We start from the raw sequence: 22,463 nt of genomic DNA on the forward strand, positions 1-22,463 counted from the left end.
GAAAGGAATTCCAAAACCCATAATCTTATCATAGGTATAAATATTATATGGTCTGTTTCTCAAAATATACAAACTTTAAGATTCACTTTTTATTTATTTATTTATTTGTTTGTTTGTTTGTTTGTTTGTTTTTGGTTTTTCTGAGACAGGGTTTCTCTGTGTAGCTTTGTGCCTTCCCTGGAACTCACTTGGTAGGCCAGGTTGGCCTCAAACTCACAGAGATCTGCCTGGCTCCGCCTCCCAAGTGCTGGGATTAAAGGCGTGCGCCATCACCACCCAGCAGCCTCTTGTCTTTCTAGGAGAAACTATACTCTGAGTTTGGGTTTTAATCTTGTTGAAACTTGGACCTGTAATATCATATAGCAGAGATGAACGACACAGGTTGTTCTTTTGTGAGAAAACAGTACTGTTTTCAGAAATATTCCTTCATATAATATTTATTTTATTCCACAAGTTACAAGTTTTGTATCTTTTCGCATTCAAATTCATTGCATGTGAACTAAGACAGAAATATGTCTTAATTTATTAACAATTGACACATAAGGTTCAAATTATATAGATTTGTCTGTACAGTTATTTCATAAATTGAAAAAGGAAATGATTAACTTAGTGACATTCTCTTCTTCACTCTCACCAATTCTAGTTTATTCCCATCCTAATTCCAAAGAAAAGTAACCTGACAATTCTACACTGAAAGTCATGGACAAAGCATTATGGCCCATCTGAGGAACTATGAGAAAATATGGGGAATTCCCTGCACCTGGTATTTAAGATTTCCATAAAACAGACCCAGGAATGGCTACAAAGAAGTTGCGTGCCCTAAACTATATCATAAAACTCAGATGGGTTCCTAGGTAAAGACCTCTATCTGCACAAAATCTCAGCCTTTGTCTACCTACTTTTTTCCCAGATAGCAACTATTGACAGTGGCTAAGTAAAGTTCCTTGGCTGATTAACTCAACCCAATTGCACAATTAGACCTATCATTGCTGAGCCATGATAGAAGCAGTTAGGTTCCATATTGTTAATTCTTTATGCATTTGAAATATGATGAGCACTAATTAAAAATTTCCATATTTTTAGATAAAAAGAAACAGCAAATGATCCAACAATCAACATCGTATTATAAATTATTACTCTAATCATACTATAAGAATATTCATTAAATTTGTTTTATTTTTAATCTATTTTTATGTATTAATTGATTCATTTTTTTCCAACCTGATCAGAGTCTCCATACCCTCCTTCCTCTTCTTCCAGTCCCTTTCCCTAACTTCCCATCTTCCCACACCTCAAATCAACTCCTCCTCCTTTTTCTTCATAGTAGGACACCTTCACATACATAACAGCCAGCCATGCTATATCAAGTTGCAGTAAGACCAGGCACCCCCTCTCCTATTGAGGCAGGTGAGACAACAAAATGCCATGAACACTTGTATTTCTAAGGAGAACTATACTCTGATTTTGGGGTTTGATCATGTTGAAATTAGTACCTGTAAGAGCATAGCAGATGTGAATACAACAGGTTGTTCTTTGGTGAGAAAATTGTATTCCCTTTTAGATTTAGAAATCTTTAGTACATTTTCTTAAATCACATTGAATCAGTTGGGTTTCAGTTATTTAATGTCAGTTTCCAGAGACTATGTGACCATATAATTTACTCAGTGGAGAATAATTCCAGAAGGAAACACAGTGAAGAATAATGGTGCATGTTGTTGTGAGATAACATTTTAAATGAATATGTTTATTACTTTTTTCACAATTTTCCTGGCTACTGCCTTCATGATATTTATAAACAAATTCATTAGAAGACTGATTCAATGCCAATTTCTAAAGTAGAGATAAAAATTCTTCTTCAGTTCAATAAAATAAAGCTCACAATTCCCTCTATGACAATGACAGTATGCTAATAATGTTGCTGTTAGTTATCCTTATGAGTATGACATTTTTTGAAGATCCTCAAGTAAAGGCTAATCTCAATTGCTTATACCCATCACAAAGATTAAAAATAGTGATGAACGAAATAGTCACCATCAGAGTGCTTGTGTTTCTGGGATTTCCCTGAGTAGTAAACACCTTTATTTATATTGCAAGCATTTTATGCTCCCAGTCCATGTATGTTGATGACTTGAGGAATAATCTCAAATGTTCCATGGACTTTGAAAATAATTACAGCTATTATTCATTAAAGGGCCAGTAGATAAATCTCTATATATCTATAAAGTTGAAGTTAATATTCTCTAGGTCCCAGTCAGTTCAGTTTTTAGTCTATCAAGAGAGAATCAGTTCATGTGTATCTCCATGCAGAATGTTGCAGTTATTTGGAGTACTGGAATTCTGACAGGTTAAATATTTTGGTTATTGGCATAAACTTCTATGAAATTTAGCATGTAAAGGATGTATAGTTGGTATTTTTAAAGGAAAATATTCATGTGTTGAATCTTGAAAATCCTATGCTGTTTTATAACAGTAGATTTTTAAACAAAGAATCTTTTCTTTAACATAGATGTTAACAAAGATATAAAAAAGAGTAGCCCTTGTGGTTGGAAGTTTTATTTTTCAATCCATCCCAGCCACACAATCCTGCAACTGCTTAGAAAATAACCACTCAGAGGTTTAATATTATTCACTAATTGTATGGTCTATGGCAAACCTCTTGCTGGCTAATTCTTATAACTTAAATTAACCCATTTCTATTAATCTATACTTTGCCACATGTTCTGTGGCTTTACTGGTCTGCTGGCATGTTGTTTCTCCTTTGGTGGTGGCTGGCATCTCTCTAGACTCTGCCTTTTTCTTTTCTTTATTTTTTTTTTGAAAAACTTTTATTCATTTTACATATCAATCAAAGATCCCACTCTTCCCTACTCCCTCCCCTCTAACCTCCCCCTCCCAACCCATACCCTATTCCTTCCTACAAGAAGGTAAGGCCTCCCATGGGGAGGTACATTTAGTAGAGGCAAGTTCAAGCCCCTCCCTCTGCTTCAAGTCTGTGGCATGTGTCCCATCACAGGTAGTGGGCCTCCAAAAAGCTAATGCACCAGGGATGGATTCTGATCCTACTGCCAGAGGGCCCCTTAAACAGACCCCAGCTTAGACTACTAGCAATAGTCTAGAGGGTGCCTGAACTGGCTTACCCCAGTAATCAGATCAGTGAATACCCTGCCATCATAGAGCCTTTCTCCAATAACTGATGGAAGCAGATGAAGAGATTCACAGCCAAACACTAGGCTGAGCTCTGGGAGTCCAGTCAAAGGGACAGGAGAGGGATTATATGAGCAGGGGCATCAAGATCATGATGGGGAAACCTACAGAGACAACAAAACCAAACTAGGGGGAACTCATGAAATTTAGATTAACAACTGTGGAGCCTTATGAGACTGGACTAGGCCCTCTGCATAGCAAGACAGTTCTGTAGCCTAACTCTGGCTTTTTCTTTTCTATCTCTCTCCTTGGATTTTCCACCTGCCTCTAAGCTGCCTTGCCATAGGCCAAAGCAGCTTATTTATTAACCAATCAGAGCAATACGTATTTACAGCATACAGAAAGATATCCCACAGCACTTCCCCTTTTCTGTCTAATCAAAAAGAAAGTTTTAACTTTAACATAGTAAAATTCCATATAATAAAACAGTTATCAAGGAAGAATTGCTGTTACAATGCCTAGTCTATTTGTATTTGGTAAAATTTAAAAAAATATTTTATCATCTATGCTATATTTGTGAGTCTAAAGTTTCATATTTAATTTATCTTTTATCATAACCCAGGAGAATTATACCTATAATTATTTAGTCTTCAACTACATCAAAGACCCCAGAAGGATATATTACCTAAGTAAACAGGAAGCACATTGTAATCAACTTCCAAAAATCTAGAATGACAGAGACAGATGACTGCCTGGAAATACACCCAAAGTTCCTCTGTAATCTTGGGGAACTTTAGCCTATAGGCCTAGAGTTTCTCAGTTGCTTTTCCCTGTGTCCTGCAGAATGTCTGGCAGTCTCCTCTGCAAAGCAGGAAACTAAAGGATCATTACACCTTGTTTTGGCAAAATTTAGTGGTCATTTTTTTCATCGGCCCTGCATGTCCAGTCAATACAACAGTTTGTCAAACAGTCCAGGCAAGAACAGGCAAGTTTCTTGCCCAAATGGCTAACTTTTGCCATGAGGAAAGAAAACTCCATATGGAGTTTTTTCAATGCCCATCATCTTTTCTGAAGTAGATTGGTGCTGCCAGGAGCAGACATGACTCAATGTCCAGAAAAGTCAAAATTCTCAAAACCTTTTTTAAATGTCATATTTTGTAGGTCTTTGAAGTATTTGAAGATTACCTACCTAATTGAAATATACCTATATATACCTAGAAAACTTAACTAACAGGATTATAATTTGATTATCATGGATGACTAATTATTAATCTGTATTTTTAATTATACATTACAATTACAAATGAGCTACACAAACATAATACCTTAAACAAGAGTAGAAATATACGTATAGTATAACAAAATTAACTTTAAATTTATATCAATAAATTAACATCAATAGCAATATAAAACATTTTAAACAAGTTCTTGTTACTCTTTAAAAGTAGATTCAATAATCTACCCTTCTATATTATTATATCTATAAGCCCTTGCATGAGTGAAGTCATCAAAGTGGTCACATAGGGATGAAATGTCTGTTTTATAAACAGTAGATTTTTTAAACAAAGAACCTTCTCTATGATGACAATATAGCTATGAAAAAGAGTAGCACATGCATGAGTAAAGTGATCAAATTTAGAATATGAACACAGGGCATGCATGAAACTGAGGGTGCAGAGAGACCCTGCATGTACTATGTTTATACCTGTGTTCAAATAAGTAGCTTTTAGAAAGTTTATGTTATCCATGTAAAAGATTAACACAGGGAACTGGTGATAGTACAGAAGGATGGTAACATACAGAAATAAATGTTATGGAAGTATAAACTACATTTAGAATGTTGCATTCAGCAGAAGATAATCTCAGGCAGCAGGCCACACCCCCCATATGGCTCTGATGTGGTCTCAGGTCTATATGGCTGTGCACTTCCTTCCTATATTTGGAATGACCCAAGGGTCCTCCATTATAAGGGTCTTGCTAGAAACCAAAGACATCCTCCAGCTGAGCAATCAATGGAAGCTACATCCACAAGCAAGCTGTGACATTTTATATAACCCAATCCCACCCCAATTCCTCTTCTATAAGATGCTAGGAGAAGCAAGCATTTCAAACGGAAACTGCAGAAAATCAACCCCTTAGCAGGCACTAAAAGACTCAAAATTGTTGACAATACTACCAAAGCCATCCTCTGATAATTTTCTCTTATCAGTCTGGGAGGTAGGTGAAAATAAGTTTCATGTTCTCTGTTCTTCCCATAACTTGGTTTGTGCAAATGATGATATTAGCAATATCTAAAGACAATCACTGACTATCATACAGTTCCATGTTTAGAGCCATGACACAGGGTGGCTGGGAGAGGTCAGAGTTAGGATGCCTCTCAGGGAGTCAAGGAAGAGGAGGCTTGAAGTGGTGTGCAGTGTCTGAACCTTTAGTTAGAAGAGAAATGATCAAATGAGAAGAGAAAATGATATAAAGGGGTAAAGTATTTTACATGTTTTCAAGGAGTTCAACATGATACATGTTTAAGCAAGGAACATAGTGAAGAACTACAAACCTGGTAAATGAAAAGAGTCACAGACACAAGGGTGATAATGTCCTGACCCGCAGTTGAGTTTTCAAAGTGAGTGAAGTGTTAGGGTAAGGGATAAATTTTATGGTTTAGTGAAAAGGAATCCAGAAATGCAGAAAGAAATCAAATGAGTCAATTCACTCTCAGGATTTAATGAAAGTTTCTATAAAGCTAAATGAGGTTAATGTTATTAAGAGACCTTTATGGTAAGCAAATATTTGTCTTTAGCCTTCTTTCACTAACCTACACTTCTGAGGAATAAGACCCTTGGACTGACAGCTGTCAAGCAATTGTCTTATTCCACACAGTCCTGAGGTGCTGTCATCAACAGGATCGCTGTCTATTGGAGGGACTGTCATTGTAGATACTGTGTGCTCAACAGTACCCACAATTAAATCCACAGTATTAAATATGGGGCCTGTTCCCCATATTTAATCTCGCCTGTTTTATCTATCTCTACCAAATTTCCACCAATACTCTACATAATGCCACCAACTAGGAACAAATGGTTTAAAAAAAAAAACAAAAAAAAAAAACAAAAACGTGAGTCAGTTTGGGATTATTTCATCTCCAAACTGTATCAGAAAAAAATGAGACTCATTGAGAAATGATAGATGTAGAAAGGGTGGTAAGTGCTCACAGAAAGATAAAATGAACAGAGAGACTAGTGAACATAGGTGGGCTAAAGGGCCTCATGTGAAAATCAGTGACTATAGAGTCATGAGATGTGGGTCAGTATTCACAGGTGAATGGGCAGAGGCACTCATAATTTCCACAAAGGTTTTGAAAATGCCTGAAAATTCAGCATCATGGCTTTTGAGGTTGTTGGTCATTTAAAACATATAGGACTGTTAAAAGCCATGATAATTTATTTGGGGATAGCTGCAGGGCAAGGAGAAGGGAGACACAGGTGATGGTTGATAGCATTTGTAGAAGTAGCTGAATATGAGACAGGTGCAGATTGAACCACTTAAGATAAAGAAAATGAATATACACCTCAAAAGATTGAGAGGTAGGTGAATACAACACACAATAGAATGGTTGGATTTCAGTCAAGAATGATGGGTTCATTTTAAACATAATAATCATGTGATTTAAGAGATAGAAGATATGTTCACTTGAATGCTTCTTTCCTCCTGATCCTAGACTCCAGTGTATAAGACACACACCAAGAATCCTAAAGTGGATTTGGATGGTGTAGAACCTAATGGGACTCTACATGGGCTGGTGGTCTGACAAATATATTCTTGTGGATAAGCATCACTGGCCCTGAAAACTGTGCTTATCATCTTCTCACAGCTGTCCTTTGCACGGTCCTGAAGACATAAGAGAATCTTTGTAACCCACCAAAAATATTTGATAAAGAAAAATACAGCAGAGGGAAACCACAGCTATGAAATGTGTTTTATTGCCCCATATTTAAAGGCAAATAGAGGAGAGCATCACTAAAAACATGGAATAAAAATCTACAGTGTGATGAATAGACATTCAGATAGAATAACAAAAGATCAGAGGAAGGTAAATGGCCCTAGGGTAAACTGGAAGGAAATTTGACACCTTTGAATAAGATTAGAAACTGCTGTGGATATCGCTCTGTATAAATAAAATGCTGATTTGCCAGTAGCCAGGCAGGAAGTATAGGTGGGACAAGCAGAGAAGAAAATTCTGGGAAGTGGAAAGCTAAAACAGAGAGACACTGCCAGCTGCCATGATGAAAAGCAGATGTTAAGATACCAGTAAGCCTCCAGAGAGGCTGTCTAACAGGAAAAGACCTGAGGAGGGACACATGGATGATCCTGTGAAGGAGAAGTGGATGAGATCTACATGAGTGGACTGGATGGGGGGGGGCAGTGGATGAGGAGTGGGGGATGAGAACATAAGGAAATGGGAGGGTCAAGCTGGAACAGGGACAGAGTGGGAGGGCAGGGAGGAAGAGACCATGATAGATGAGGACATCATGGGAATGGGAAGAGACAGGGTGCTGGGGAGCCGCTCAGGAATCCACAGGGTTGACCTCACTTTGGTCTGCTGGCAGTGGTCCAGAGGTTGCCTGGACCAGTCTACTCTGGTGACCAGTCTAGCAAATAACCTAGCTGTCATCATAGAGCCTTTGTCTAGTGACAGATTGAGGCAGATCCAGAGATCTATAGCCAGGCACCAGGCTGAGCTCTGGGAATCCAAATGATGAGAGAGAGGAGAGATACTGCAGGTGAGGGATGTCGAGATCATGATGGGAGGACGTGCAGAGATGACCGGCCACACTAGTGGAGGCCCATGAACTGTGGACTGGTGGCTGTGGAGCCCCCATGGGACTGGACTAGGCCCTCTGGATATGGAAGATGGTTGTTTGGCTCGAACTATTTGGGGGGCACCCAGGCAGGGGGATCAGGATCTGTCCCTGGTCTATGGGAAGGCTTCTGGAATCTGGTGCCTGTGGTGTGACACCTTGCACAGCCTTGGTGTAGTGTGAGGGGGCTTGGACCTGCCTAGGCTCAGTGTGCTGGTCTCTGCTGACTCCCCATGGGAGACCTCAAATTTGGTGATGTGGGGATGTGGGGTGGCTTGGGAAAGAGGGCTGGGGGATGGGAGGAGGGAGGAGGGGGGAGTCTGTGGATAGGATATAGAGGGAATAGAAAATTTCTTAATAAAGAAAAATGAGGGAAAAAAAGATACCAGTAAGCCACAAGGCATGTGGCAACGTATCGATTAATAGAAATGGGTTGATTTAAGATGTAAGAACAGTTAGCAAGAAGCCTTCCATGGCCATACAGTTAATAAGTAATATAAGTCTCTGTGTGTTTACTTGGTTGGGTCTGAGTAGCTGCAGGACAGGTGGGTGAGAGAGATTTGTCCTGACCGTGGGCCAGGCATGACTGGAGAAAACTTCAGCTGCAAGAAACATTTGTGTTGTTTTGATAATTTCATGATGATCAATCTTTAGTGCTTAGTTTTTCTTCAACTAAGCTACTAGGAAATTTAACTGTTTAATTTAATTCTATTAGATTGTTTCCTTATGACCTTCCTCACTGATAATCTGTCAATAAAAAACAAAAGAAAGAGAAGGAAGGAAGGAAGGAAGGAAGGAAGGAAGGAAGGAAGGAAGGAAGGAAGGAAGGAAGGAAGGAAGAAGAAAAAAACAGACCTTTGTATACTGTAGGGACAGTCATCATTGTGGTATCATTGATACCTTAAGGATTTCACAAAAATCCTAAAAACCTTCAGTCCAGCTTCAAAGAATATTGCCAGTATGACTTCTGGTGAAACCATAAAATTTCCCTTCAGGAGGCATTGATCTGGGCATAACTGTTCTGGTAAAAGGAACTATGGGAAAATTTCCTACAGTTATACCTCTAATAACAGATCTTTCTGTTGCTCTTGCAGACTGAAACAGCTACTATGCATCTTGTCATAGCTGTTCTGTATATTGTCAATGTGAAAGAAGTTTTGATCAACAATAGACAGACCTTTATTAGTGTCGTGATGAATTTTTATGTAAAGATTATAATTGGGCCATGAATAATATTTGGAGGCCATGAGTATGCACTTGGAAACCATGTGTATTCAGGCATAAGATTACAGAAATATAATTTGTGTTACCAATTTATATCTTAATGCCAGATAAGCAGGCTGTTCCCCATGGTTTTGGGTTAAACTGAAACCCTTCTCTCCTATGTCTGATGAGTCTTGTCTTACCATGTTGTAAGAGAGTTTTCCTGTGTTAAAAGCCAGGATCTACCTTCAAGGACACCCTCCTGACCCATATCCCATTACTTCAAGTTAGCTTCCTCCCCTGAAGTTCTTAAATCTCCACATGAAGTAGCATCAACTTGTTACCCAGAGTCAAAAACTTGAGCCTGTGCAGGGGACATCTGATATTTAAACTGTATTAGTAAAGATATGAGTCTTGTTGGGATATTTAGAAATAGAGAGAAAGAAGAAAAAAGAGAACAGGAAAATGAAGGGCAGTAGGGAGAACAAGAAGTGGTAGGGGATTAAAAGAGGCCAGGGGAAATACTGAAAACTCTAGAGCCATGCATAAGGATTCACAGGTTCAGGCAGACATTAAAGTCATGAGCAATTGAAAATGCCTGAAAGTTGAGCACAGTTATATCCAGGGTTTTCAAGTCAAGAGGATACAGCGGATGGAATAAGATATTTAGGGTGATATTTGTATCTACAAAGTATGGAGAGGCCAACTAAAATTTGCATTAATGTAATTGACTGGAGGGACTGAACTAAAATGCATCTCAGAGGGACAACATGATGGAGTGTACATCATAGACTAGAAGGTTGTGTAGAAGTCAAGGATGTTGTTGAATTTCTGTTGTTGTTGCTGCTGCTGCTGCTGCTGCTGCTGCTGCTGCTGCTGCTGCTGCTGCTGCTATTTTTGCTGTTGTTGTTTTTGTTTTTGCTTTTTGAGACAGGTGTTCTTTTGGTGCCTGTCCTGGATCTCACTCTATAGACCAGGCTGGCTGCAAACTCACAGAAATCCACCTGGCTTTGCCTCCCAAGTGCTGGGGCTAAAGGCATGCACCACCACCACCACCCGGCCAGGGTGTCTGAATTTCTAAAGGTCACAGGAATTGGGTGATGGAGGATAAGGAAGGTTTCTCTAATCATAATGTCTATATCAGGTCTATGAACCCCAAACTGACCTGGCTGCATACCTGTAAGGGACATGGTTATTAGCCAGAACCTGTTACACTAGCTTGTGCAGCATCTCCTGAGATTCCAGCCTGGCATCTGCTTTCTACATATGGAGTACTGAGTGGTGAAAGATCAGGCTTTTCACTTTACTGGATACCTGTTGGTTGAGGTTGTGCCAAGAAAGGCTCAGCTTGCTGCTGGAAACAGTCCATTTAGTACAGCACAAAATAACACATCCATTATTCCAAGTCAACATAATTTAATAAAAAATGCTCAAAATCATCAAAATTTGGTCAAAATTCCTTATTTGTAATCATATTGCAAGACATTCTGGAAGGAATGGGAAGATGAAGGTAGCCAAGATATATTGTATGCATATAGGAAATTTTCAAAGAATAAATAAAAATATTTTTTAAAGTTCAACAGTCAAGTTCACAATTAATCATACAGGACAGAGAATGTTTCAAATGGCTAATGTAGTTTGGCAGCAAGTAGCTGTAGTTGACATGTAGGTGACTTGATTCATCCTCAGGTAGTTCAAAACAACCACTACAGTTCATCAAGCTGCTGCATAGATAATTCAGAAGCCAGTCTGGCAAGAAATAATATTTTCAAATTACCCCAGTCTATAACATTTTAGCCTATTGAAAGGGGGTGCTCACTACAATGGCTTATTATTTCCATAAAGTGCCGGTAGGCTATATAAAGAAATATTTTTTAAATGTCTAATCTTACCATGGTACCCTATGGATTTGTGGATCTCTTCTAATATTTCTCAGTAATCTGAAGGAAGTCATACTTCTGGGTGCCCTTAACACTATGCACCCAGTGTAGAGGCTACATCCCATACCCTGGCCTACACCCCATACTTAATCTATAATACTGGATGCTCTTAGTGAAAGCCAGTAATCAGAGTTTGCCATCTTCCCTTTCAAAACTAGCAAGACCCACACCTTAGGGAAGATACTGTGGCTCTTGGTAGCAAATAGCTGGATCTGATATCTAACATACTCATGTAAGTTTAAAGAACTCCTGGGAAATGGACACACTGCTAACACCTTCAGAAAGTATGGTCAAGGGTTAGCCACAGGGTTGAATTAGAACAATGACAGCCAGCCTGTTTCATTTTTTTCAATTATCCAACTAAGCAATAGGCTGCATGTTTCTAAAGCTATGCCTCAAAAGGCTCTGGGAGACTTTGGTGATGATGGGGTCTCCTTAAAGCACTATATTTCATTTGTTTGTTATGGCCTGCAGTGCTGATACTATTTAAGTTATCCTTTGGTGTCATTTTCAGTACATGTAGCCATGGTGGCATAGGAAGTGGCAATATGAGATGCATTTGACAACTAAGGCTTAAAAGCAGTCAGGCAAGGTATCTTATTTATATACAGTTTATTCTAAATGAATGGGGGTGATGATGTATGGAAAGCGGAACATTTGTTTGTGGCTAGTGGCCAAGGAAACTTGTATGACCACTGTAGAAATCAATTTGGAGGTTCCTCAAACATCTGAAAGGGGATTAATCATCAGATCAGGCTATATCACTCTTGGCCATATAACCAAAGCATCATACATTTTACTATAGATATTTTTTCTATGCCAAGCAATGCTAAAGGAAAAGAAAACTCACATTTCAGACCATTTTCAATATTCCATGAAAGCCCTATAAGCACCTACCTATGAACATGACACTTGCGATTTTTCTGCAACCTTTTAAGCCACAAAAGACTCCTGTGATACCCTGATTCCCTCTGGGTGGTTTTTTGTTTGTTTGTTTGTTTGTTTGTTTTGTTTTGTTTTGTTTTGTTTTGTTTTGTTTTTAGCTGAGGATCGAACCCAGGGCCTTGCTCTTGCTACGCAAGCACTCTACCACTGAGCTAAATCCCCAACCCTCCTCTGTTTTTTGTTCATTTATCTTCCCTTGAATGTCCATCATCCTCTCTTTGGGCCCATTTCTTAAACTTACACAGAATGAAAATTCCCCAAAACACAAATGCCTTAAGTGTTGGAGTGCCACTGACTTAGGATGTAATGGAAACATCAGAAAGTAGGATGTAATTAGAAGTGTAACATATCTTGGCTTCTAACTCCTTTCGGAATTCTGGAACTCTCAAAGTAACTCTTGAATAATATCAACTCTTTGTAATGTCTTCTGCCAATGTCTCAAGACCCTGCTGCTCATGGTCACTCCTTATCTTCATCCACCTTCAGGCAACTACTGGTGTTACCACTGACATTGTTGGAAATCTGGAATGATGCTGGAACTCCACATACTTGTGTATTCTTTATGCAACCAGTTCAGCCTTTTCTATCCATAATGAAGACCAAAAGGAGACAACATCTTCCACTGAATCAAATGTCACATCATTATGGGTGGAGGAACATAGGAGAAAAGCGTTCCTAATTAACCAAAAAAGTGTTGAATATATTGCTGCATGCATAGAAGAGTGGCATGACTTGTTTTAACTGTTATTCTAAATCTCCAATAACAGCCCTGTGGTGGTGTCTTTACTCTTTCTCATTCACATGTTTTCACTTATTCCCAAGAGAGGTGTGATTCCAACTTTCTAATGGGGTAGAGTGTAACTACAATCTGGCTCATGGTAGACTGTGGCTTGTATGTCTGAAGTAACTGCAGGCAAATTGATCAGGAGCTTATCCATCACAGAAGTTTGGGACACTGAGCATACTGGAACAGATGTAAACTGAGCAAGGCATTCTGTGTTGAAAATTTATGACTTAAATAGTAGCTGTGATTGTAGAGTCTTGTGGCTGTAGAATTTAGCTTCCATAGAACATACATGTAGAGAGAATCCTGGATATTATGCATCAGTCTACCTGATGACAAAAGTAGGGATAATTTGTTGGAAACATATTGAGCATACTCCTCAAGGCACCCTAGACCCAAGAAAGGCTGTGAAATGTGTCCCATAAAAGGGAAAAAGGCCTGGATTCCAAGAGTTTTCTTAGAATTGGATGAAGTTCCACCAGCAAAAGAAACCTGAATAATCCTAAAGATTTACATTATACAGACAAATGACTGTAGATTTAATTCTAAACAGTGTTATTAAATAAGAAACATAGAGCCAAATAGAAAGTTAAAAGCCCAAGAGGTCAGAGCACTAGTGAATAGTCTTTAGCTTACCAGCCACTGCCGTCCTTCCCCTGAGAAAAGAGACCTACTTCTCTGTGTCTGTATTTTTTATTGACTTTCTGTTCTGCCTTCTCATTGGTTCTAAACTCAACCACATGACTTCTTCATCACTGCCTGTCTGTACAGACCTCCAGGTCTCTATGGTTGGTACTTAGATTAAAGCCATGTGTCACCAAGCTGCCTGTGTCCTTGAACACACAGACTCTGCGTGCAGTGTGATGGGATTAAGGGCGTGTGCTAAAACTGTCAGACTTCTGCTAAATGGCTTGCTATTAGCTCTGACCCCCCAGGTAACTTTATTTATTAACATATAAATAAAATCACATTTCAGCACAAATAAAATAACGCCATAAATGTCTTCCTCAAAGAATTTTTGTGTTGTTTCATTTTTCAAAAGTTGGATTCTGAAAAAGTATGTAATTTAAATAGTTATAATAACATTAGAGGATTCTGTATCCTTTATCCAATGAAAGCAGAGTCTGAAGAGAGGAGAGGATTGACTCATAAGTACAAAGGGGCTCAAAGTGAGAAAACAGAAAGTTGTAATGATTGTGATTTTCATCAGCCACCAATTTTGACAATATAATAGAGCACTGAAACAATGTGAGATGGCAGAGAGGGTATAAAAAGCCAGAAAGGTGAACAGTAAGACAAGGATGTACTTAGTGGCTCTGGACTCAGGGGAGATGCTGTAGAAATCATGAGTACTTTGGATGTGTTGAAGTCTCTGTTTGTACCTATGCAAAATGACAATCATATGAGCTGCCAGACCAGGTGATTAGGACAGAAACTAAAAGATCAGGAAACAAAAAGAAAGCTATATATAAGTATGCTGTGGATATTGCTCTGTATAAATAAAGTGCTGATTGGCTAGTAGCCAGGCAGGAAGGATAGGGTAGGCGGGACAAGGAAGAGGAGAAGGCTGGAAACAGGAAGGCTGGGAGGAGACACTGCCAGCCGCTGCCATGAGAAGCAACATGTAAAGACACTGGTAAGCCACAAGCCATGTGGCAAAGTATAGACTAACAGAAATGGACTAAATATAAGAGTAAGAGCTAGACAATGGTAGGCCTGAGCTAATGGCCAAGCAGTTTAAATAATATAAGTGTCTGTATGATTATTTTATACGTGGGTTGTGGGACTGCTGGGGCTTGGTGGAACCTGGAGAGAAGCTCTCCAACTACATAAGTACACTATGATTTTGCTGTGACCTACAATTGCATACTGTTGAAAATCTGTCTCTTTTGTTGTTTTTCCCTCTTAATTTTGTGGATATATACAAAGGGGAAAGAACATTTACCATGATGTACAAGAACCAGCAGAGAGAAATGTAGACAGCAATGTCCTTGGGAGATTTGACTCTGAGATTCTTCCAACAGGAGTTTCTAAGGCTGACCATAATGGCCTGGAAGAAACCCAAGAAACAGATGGTGGCAATGGACATGCTCCTAAAAACCCTTAGAACATACATAAAAAGTTAATAACTCCAATCATTGAAGAAATTTTTCAGTCCAAAAGCTGTCATTGTGTTGCCCATTCCTTTAAAGAGAGTGATCAAGAAGTTAACCATGATCAGATGCATGAGAATTAAATCCAAGGGCTTTACTTTGTGTTTCTTGTAATAAATAACAAGGTAGTACCAAAGAAGAGACATATTTCCCAGAATTCCAACTGTATTTTCTATCAAGAATATTATTCCTATCCCAAAATTTTTGGAGTCCATTATGTTACAAAGCAAAATTTACTTCAAAATATGCCAGCAGTCACTTCTCTGTGAAAAATTTTGTATTTTTATATCTAAGATGGTCCTTTGTACCTGATGTCACAAATGCACAAGAATCACATTAGCTGAAGACTGAAAACCCAAGAAGGTCAGCCCAACACCAGCCTGTCCACACCATCTCTCAGTTATTTTAACACCAAAGACAACAATCAGTAAGAACTGCTGAGGTCTCCAAATGCATGTATTTATGGAGCAAATTCCCATTATATTTCTCACAAAACTTAGAACTAAGAATAGAGCAAAATTATCCTGATAGAAGCAATGACCTGAGTTCAAAATAAAACTATGTTCAATTTTACAAGTCCTCCCATATTGGAGAAAAACTTTTCTCTTGTCCTCTTCTCCAAGGAAGAAATCCATTGTGAATGCCTTTCTTATATCAATATTAACATTAAAATTGAAAATATTACAACAGGAGCGAGAATGTTTTTCTATTCATTGGTAATTGTGTTTACTACATAGCACTTGCCATTAGGTGAAAATGATGAATTAGATAATGTTACATTAAGAGATAACTCCTTAAATTCCACCCCCTATATATACACATGTAAGAATGGTGGTGCAAAGTAAAGAGAAGTGAGAGAGGAGAAGAGACACATTCTGTATAAAGAATTGTTATCTAACATACTGGAGAGAAAACAGGGAAAATATTACAATAGAAATTAGTTAGAAAGAGGCAATACTCTACAAATAATACATATGGGAAGAATTTCCATTATTCTTATCTAATCTATTATCTGATACATCACTCTGCAGTAGAAATGTGAAGCACAAGTCATTGGAAGCACTAGCTCTTGGTAAGCATGTAGATGAAACAAGAATCCTGGCTATGATGTTCATGTTACTTCACACAATTTCCCAAATGAGATGCTGAGAGTATACATAACATATGTACACTTTCATGTAGAAAACCTAGCTTTGCTGGGCAGTGGTGGCACACGCCTTTAATCTCAGCACTCGGGAGGCAGAGGCAGGTGGATCTCTGTGAGTTCAAGGCCAGCCTGGGCTACAGAGTGAGTTCCAGAAAAGGCACAAAGCTACACAGAGAAACCCTGTCTCAAAAAAACAAAAAAAGAAAAAAGAAAAAGAAAAAGAAAACCTAGCTTTTACAAACTAAATGAGCCTTCATAGATAATGCTCAGAACCTACATCCAATGATTGTCTTGGTGGAAAAATAAATACAAACCTGTACTTTAGCAGTAGAGTAATTAACTAATATTTATGCAATGCCACCCTATGCAATAATGTAAATGCAATCAGGAGTGCATTGACAGCACTCATATGCACTGAAATCCACTTCCAAAATGTAAGAGATCTTGCTCCAAGATTCAAATTATGCAAAGAGGAATACATGGGAGCAGTGTTCTAGTCTTTCAAAGCTTAGCAGAGACATGAACCTACCTCTAATAATTTCCACTGGCGCCAAAAACCCAAAAGAGCTCAGTTTTGATGTGATGACTGAAATCAAAAGGAAGCTAGTTAATGTAATCTTTTTCTATTGGTTGTGTGTGTTTTCAGATAGGGTCTTCTTCAGTAATGGAGGCTGTCCTGGAATGTACAATAATCCTCCTGCTTCAATCCAGGATTCCTGACATTGACATAAAACCAATGTTCAGTTTCTTCATCTATGTGTAGCATATTGAGGTGCCTTTCATTTGTGATCTGTGAAGATATGAACAAACACATAAATCAAGGACTTATCTGTTTTAATACAAGAGATGCCAACATCTTGACGACACATTGAAGACAATGTGCAGAGGAATGCACCCTGTGTTTGAGAATGTAAAGTCAGAACCCAAAGTTGCTGAAGAGAAAGAAGAGATGATGAAAAAAGAAGACATCCAGGATTTCATCTCCTCCATAAAACCAGAAGTGGCCAATGGAGATAGTTAAGCTATTACAGTCCTTGATTTAGCAGAATGAGTACCTGAGTTCAGTCTCCAAAATTCACATAAAAATCTGGAAGTGGGTGCCCACAATTACAAATCAAACAGCAGGGAAGGGGCAGAGTCTGTTAGATTTCTGGGTTAGGCTGACAAGAAAGAATAAAATTCCCTGAGAATTTCAGATGAGTGAGGTCCTGATTCAAAAAGAACAAGATTAAAAAAAAAAAAAGTCTGAGGCACTACAACTGAAGTTTTACTTTGACTACACACTCTCATAAGTTCATGCTCACCTGAACACAGGAGAGCTCCTTCACACAGACACAGGGACATATGAACGCAGAAAGACATTATTAGATTGTAACTAATTTCCTTTAAATCTTTTACTTACTAATAATACCTTTGTCAAGTCAAATTATAAGTAATGAATCAAGACTTATGAAAAACTTCTAAACAAAAACATGCACATAAAATTTGTAAAATATGAAAGCTTATGAATTGCATAAATAAAAGGCCAAGGGGTAAATATGGTCTGGGCTGTGGATGTAACCTAAATTTAAGCTCTTGCCTGATGTGAATGAGGCTCTAAATGCTGGACTCTTCAGCAATGAAAAGGGGAAAGCCTATCCTGATATTGCAGTGTCCTCAGAATATCACTATACAAGAGAAAATGTCAGAAATTCTATGCATGCTAGACCAGAATTTTGCAAGACTCACACTAACATTGCCACGTTTACTTTACCACAGTGTTCCAAAATTCAAAATGGAAAACAGGAACTGTTAGGAAGGGAACGTCCTGCCCAGTCACAGATCTAGTACTGCCTAGAAACATTTCCTCCAAGCAGGGTTAGATCCTGGCTCCTTCCTAGGATTAGATGATTTTCTTAGTTCCAATTCTAAGGTCTATTTATAAACACATAGTCATTTTCCAAAACTTTTGATTGTCATACTACAAAATTAATCTGTGATTCATGTGTACAATGAATGGAAATCTAAATGATATAATTAACATAATCCTGAAGCCCTTGGAAATCAAATTATATTAGGTTTCACAGTTTTCAATAGGAAGCCTCAAAGAGGATTTAGTTTTATTTTTGTTATATCAGGAATTAGAATCAGTATTGTTTAAATCTGTTTTTTTAATAAATATTTTATTTTATAATTAATTTAATTTCACATATCAGCCATGGATTCCCCTGTCCTCCCTCCTCTTACCCCCAGGCTTTCCCCCCCCCATCCACTCCCCATTACCACCTCCTCCAAGGCAAGGTCTCCCCAGGGGAGTCAGCCCAGCCTGGTAGATTCAATTGAGGCATGTCCAGTCCCCTCCTCCCTGTACCAAGGCTGAGCAAAGTGTACCTGCATAGGCCCTAGGTTGCAAAAAGCCAGCTCATGCACTAAGGACAGGTCCCAGTCTCCCTGCCTGGGGGCCTCCTAAACAGTTCAGGCTCATCAACTGTTTCATTTATCCAGAGGACCTGGTCCAGTTCCATGGGGGATCCTCAGCCATGAGTTCACAGTTCATGTGTTTCTGCTAGTTTGACTATTTGTCCCTGTGGTTTTTCTAATCATGGTCTCAATATCTCTTGCTCATATAATCCCTCCTCTCTCTCACCAGTTAGACTCCTGGAGCTCCACATGGGGATTGGCAGTGGATCTCTGCATCTGCGTCCACCAGTTACTAGATGAGAGTTCTAACATGACAGTTAGGGTGTTCAGCCATCTGAACACTGGGGAAGGTCATCTCAGGCACTCTCTCAACCATTGCCAGTAGTCTATAGTGGAAGTATCTTCGGGGATTTCTGGGGACCTCTCTAGCACTCTGCTTTTTCCTATTCCCATGGGGGTCTTCATTTATCGTGGTGTCTCTTTTCTGTTCGCCCACTCTGTTCCTGATCCAGCTGGGACTTCCCGCTCCCCTAAGCTCTCTTACCCTTGACCCTTGCCCTCCATGACCCGCCCCCCAACAAAACAACAGCCTACAGAATGGGGAAAGATCTTCACCAACCCCACACAGGACAGAGGGCTGATATCCAGAATATATAAAGAACTAAAGAAACTAGACATCAAAATACCTAACGGTTCAATTAAAAAATGGGCTATAGAGCTAAACAGAGAATTCTCAACAGAAGAAGCTCAAATGGTCAAAAGACATTTAAGGAATTGCTCAACATATTTAATCATGAGGGAAATACAAATCAAAACAACTCTGAGATACCATCTTACACCCACCAGAATGGCTAAGATCAAAAACACTGAAGAAAGCTTATGGTGGAGAGGATGTGCTTCAAGGGGAACTCTCCTACACTGTTGGTGTGAATGAAAATCTGTACAGCCACTTTGGAAATCAATATGGTGCTTTCTTAGAAAATTGGAAATCAACCTCCTTCAAGACCCAGCTATACCACTCTTGGGCATATACATAAGGAATGCTCAATTGTACTACAAGGACACATGCTCAGCTATGTTCATATCAGCATTATTTATAATATCCAGAACCTGGAAACAACCTAGATGCTCCTCGACTGAAGAATGGATAAAGAAAATGTGGTACACATACACAATGGAGTACTACTCAGCAGAGAGAAACAATGACATCATGAGGTTTGCAGGAAAATTGGTGATTGATATCATCCTGAGTGAGGTAACCCAGACTCAGAAAGACAAACATGGTATGTACTTATTCATAAGTGGATATAAGATGTAAAGCAAAGGATAACCAGACTGCAACTCACAACTCCAGGGAGGCTACCTAGTAAAGAGGACCCTAAGAAAGACACAGGGATTGCCCAGCGACAGAAAAATGGATGATATCTACATAAATCTGGTTTTTTATTGAAATATTTTATGTACTCTGTCTATGGTGTTTGACAGTTTTGCTGGGTATAGTAGTCTGGGATGGTAGTTATGGTCTCTTAGTGTCCACATAATGTCTGACCTGAACCTTCTTACTTTCAGAGTCAGCATTTAGAAGTTGGATGTTATTCTGATGGGACTGGACTAGACCCTCTGCATAAAGAGACAATTGTGTAGCTTGGATGTAAAATGAATAAAAAAATCTTAATAAAAAAAGAAAAATATTAGAATAGTTCAGGGACAATATCTTCTCCTTATTAACTTGACCTATATTCCAGAAAGTCTCCCTGGCTCTTGAATGAATCTCTACTGTTCTATTTTTACCAAGAATCAATTTTAAGATTTGTACACTTAACATACTTCAATTCCTTACTTTCTTTGTCCTTAAGAATGAAAAACAATATGCTCCCCTGACTTTCCCATCTATAGAACTTTCAGCTCAGTGTGCAGCTCCTGACATGACAGCCAATATTATAGATGAGAGAGGCAGTCCAACCCTAAGATAAAGGTTCATAGATCTATGACCTCAACTCCCTCCAGAAATGCAATTTTTATCTCACCCACAGTCATGATGACAGAGCTAGCTTTGGGAGCCAAGAACTTATATTAGCAAAGATACTGGTGAGTTCCTTGTAAGTGTATCTAATGAGAAAATATGTTTGGAGAAGTTCATACATTATCCTAATCCCTGATGGATGGCTGGGAAGGAAGATTCAGTGAGTATCAAAGTCTCATGTGAGAGAGTCCTATAAAGAGGTTTCTTTGTCTCTTTGAATGTGGAATCTCCTAACAAAACCAACTAATTATTAACTTTTGGATCCCAGTGCTGATCACTTTCAGAACAGCCACCTGAATACAGTCAGTCATGAATTCTGGAAATTCTACTAAAGTACAAGTAAAAGGGAAACAGTGACATCATAATCCATGCGAGAAATCAGTGTCTTCAATTGAACTCAATGCAAATAAACAGGAAACAATGATATAAAACATAATTGCCTAATTTAGAGTTATAAACCCAGCAACAACTGCAAGTTTGAACAGAACCCTATCCTATAAGAATTTGTATATGTAATCATTCCCCACAAATGACATTACATTTATCCAATAAATTTCACATAATGAATTGCCATTTTCTCTTTCTTAAAGCACTGAATAGAAGAACAGAATAATCTAGTCATTTTTTTAACTAATCAGATAAGAAGTACTCATTATTTAGCATTTAATGAAAAAGCATTAAAGGTTAAAATTTTATCCTCTGTCCAGGAAGCACCTCGCTTTCATGGTTTTAGGCCAACATAGAAATGAGAGAGATACTGTCTACATCGGTTCTTCCACAAAGAAGCCCTTGGTTTGCAGCTCTCCCTGGGCTTCCCTAATTTCCTAGAATAAGTTGGAAACACAGAAGCCCACAGTAGTTATTACAGGAACAGAATAGTTTCAAAACATCCCGAATAGAAGCAGCTAGAGTAAAATCCAGGAAAATAATTTGTGCTTTATGCATAAAAGACTCTTGTTCAACTAGACATATGCTCTACCACTTATATATACCTAAGTGAGAGTGAGAGGTACATTAATTTTGGACAAGACATCAGGAAATCTTTAGTTCTAACAGTTCTGAGGTCAGCAGTGTCCCAGGGTTGGGGTGAACCCAAGTCTCCTCCTGCAGGAAACACAACAAAAGAGGGTAAGTGTTGTGAGTTGAGCATGGTGAGGGGTGTGAGGCATGACAAGAACCCAGAATTGGTCAACTCTATAATGTCATGTGTACAGATCCATTTTAATATGTCTCTTGTGGTCATGCACAAGCCCTCTACCAGTGTGGGCCATCACTGAAGTCAGGAGGTAGAAGGAAATTCCTTATAATCAAAGCAGGAAAAGGAACGTCTTACCTACCACATAGGATGGAAAAGACACTAGGTGAGTAAAGGAACAAAGGGAAGATGCTGATGCAGAATTAGTGGGTATGGCAGAGTTCAAGTGGCCTGTGTGACATGGGTGTTTGGAAGATACAGACAAGACAGCAGGATATGAGCACAGAGAATCTGTCGAGATAAGTCAGATAAGATTAAGACCTAAGAACATTTGTCTTTCAAATTTCAATCTAATTTTGGATAGCATGTGATGTTTCATTATTCATTTTTTAAAACATACAATATTCCTTATCACATAAAATGAAACAATTTATTTTTAATATACTGTGCCATTTAACAAAGCCTTAGACTCTAGTGGCTCTGTCTCCTGTAATGGCAATGGTTGCTTGGATTCACATGTGAAGAGTCTACCAAATCACTCTTGGACATAATAAGGTAAAAATAATTGTTAGACATTCCACCAGAGATGAACATTATGATAATGGACAAGGAAATCTAAATGTCTTAAAGAAATTTCTGCAAATAGGGAAAACATTGACAATATAAACATGTT

At 38.6% G+C, this 22,463-nt stretch overlaps 1 pseudogene; it reads right to left on the minus strand.

The window, feature by feature from the left end:
• Positions 1-13,938: 13,938 nt before the first annotated feature.
• LOC118570342 lies at positions 13,939-15,267 on the minus strand (annotated as a pseudogene).
• Positions 15,268-22,463: the final 7,196 nt, after the last annotated feature.

Source organism: Onychomys torridus, chromosome 19, assembly GCF_903995425.1.
Source record: "Onychomys torridus chromosome 19, mOncTor1.1, whole genome shotgun sequence".
Classification (NCBI taxonomy): domain Eukaryota; kingdom Metazoa; phylum Chordata; class Mammalia; order Rodentia; family Cricetidae; genus Onychomys; species Onychomys torridus.